The sequence below is a fragment of the Asparagus officinalis genome, chromosome 6 (genome assembly GCF_001876935.1).
Source record: "Asparagus officinalis chromosome 6, Aspof.V1, whole genome shotgun sequence".
NCBI lineage: Eukaryota > Viridiplantae > Streptophyta > Magnoliopsida > Asparagales > Asparagaceae > Asparagus > Asparagus officinalis.
Genome location: NC_033799.1, coordinates 12,931,446 through 12,933,630, shown reverse-complemented (window position 1 = coordinate 12,933,630; position 2,185 = coordinate 12,931,446). Strand labels below are relative to the sequence as shown.

Here is a 2,185-nt window from a genome sequence, read left to right as displayed (position 1 = left end):
GATGGGTCCATTGTAGAGGGTAGGGTTTTAAGAAGTGAAATCAGGTGAAGAGCCGTAGTTTTGGAAGAAAAAAAAAAGGGGGTTTTGAAATCAAAAGGTTAGGGTTTGTGTTTTGAGGAATTTTGGATGAATTTTAGGGGGCAAAATGGGAAACGCAGAAGCGAGAGACAGAGCCCTTCTCTCTTTTTGGAAGCAAGTTTGAAGTACTCTGGTACAAGTAATTTTATAAACAACAAATTTTTACTGTAGACTCAAACCAAATTTTAATTATCAAAATCGTCTTATTTTTTTTAAATTATCAAAATCGGCTCACTTTATACCACGTAAGCTTAATCTCATTTCCTAATTAGTCGGGGTTGCCAACCCCGACTGTTTAGGAGGTTGTTAAACCCCAATTAGAAGTATTAAACCCGATTTTTAATGCCCTAAACAGTTGGGGTTGACAACCCGACTAATCAGGAAATGTGATTAAGCTTACGTGGCATAAAGTGGGTCGATTTTGGTAATTAAAAAAAAGAGTCGATTTTGGTAATTACAAGTTGGTTTGAGTTTATAGTAAAATTTTGTTCTTTTATAAATGAACAATTCAATATCTAAAATGGAAAAGCTAAATCTTTAAGCAACAAGTAATTCCATAGAAGGAAGAATTAAGTGCCTCTAATGGAGTATGATATAAAATGTTAAATGAGAAAATAAATCCCAATATGCAACCCTCGTAGTATATCTACAGGGAAACCTTTCTTAACATAATAATAAATATGATAAATGAGAAAAACTTAATATTATGATAAATGAGAAAAACTTATTAACATTGTCCTATTTTTCAATTTAGATCCATTAGATCTCTTTTTAATCTTTTATATGATTCTCTATCCACGCCTTATCGAATCGTTTGTACTAAAACATACTAGTATTTTGGTGCACGAGATAAGCTTTTGCATGACATAGAACCTGAGAAAATAGTATAGTCGAAAAGTGAAAAATGAATATTATTTTTCCAAATATGAGGAGATTTCTATTGATTTCTCTATATACGAAAATATGTTTCAAAAATTTTTAAAAAAATTTGATGGTGTAATACCTTAAAAGGCCATCAAATAATGCAATTTTTTAAAAACATACTAGTATTTTCTTTTACGAAGTCAGTGCTAAATATTTTACAAAAATAGCAAATTGTTGTAATATACTAAAGAAATGAAACAAGAGACAAGAGATAAGAGAAGAAGAGAAATTGTAATCTTTTATTCACCCTATTCCATTTCCATACATCGTACAATTTATAGATACATGATGGAATACAAAAGGACATGAAATTAATAGTCCACATACAAAGTAATGTCTACATACATTTTGTCTTTTAGATATCAACAAAATATCTTTTAGATTTCAACACTCCCCCTTGGACATTACTTCGAAATGTCAATGCCTCGTTAAAAACCTCGCTAGAAAAACCCAGTGGGATAAAAACTAGCCGAGGAAAAGAGTACACGACATTAGTAGATTCTTGTTGCATTAGTTGCCTCATTAAAAACCTTTAACTAAGAAAACCCCGTGGGACAAAACTTAGCAAAGGGAAAAAGAGTACAACTATAGATCTTCGGGATCCAAACTTGTGTTGCATTAGTTGCCTCATTAAAAACCTTTAGCTAAGAAAACCATGGGGGACAAAACTTAGCAAAAGGAAAAAAGAGTACAACTATAGTCCTTCAAGGCACAATCTTCGGGATTGCGTTGAAAATTCGCTCCCCCTGATGATGACAATCTTCTGAGTCTATGCTAAGAAAAACCCAGTGGGACAAAACTTAGCGAAAAGGGGCAAATTATGATAATAGACCTTCAGGGCCCAATCTTCAGGATTGTTCTTTAAGAATTTACTCCCCTTGAAGAAGATAGTCTTTCAAGTTTATGCATATTGTAAACATATTTCTCATAAGTTGATGTAGGCAGAGATTTAGTGAACAAATCTGCAAGATTGTCACTTGAGCGAACTTTTTCGATGGTGATTTCGCCATTCTTTTGGAGCTCATGTGGATAAAAGAATTTTGGCGTAATATGTTTTGTCATGGTTCCTTTATGGTTCTATTTACATATCCACTGCTTATTTGTGCAACACAAGTTGCATTGTCCTCATAAAGGACATTGGGGGGAATATCATCTTTCGCTAGACCACACGAACCACAAATAT

At 33.1% G+C, this 2,185-nt stretch overlaps 1 protein-coding gene across 1 annotated transcript in view; it reads right to left on the bottom strand.

Moving 5' to 3' along the window:
• The window catches only part of LOC109845772 (protein RER1A-like), a 10,589-nt gene that overhangs the window by 5,264 nt on the left and 3,140 nt on the right, over positions 1 to 2,185 (bottom strand). The window lies entirely within an intron of this gene.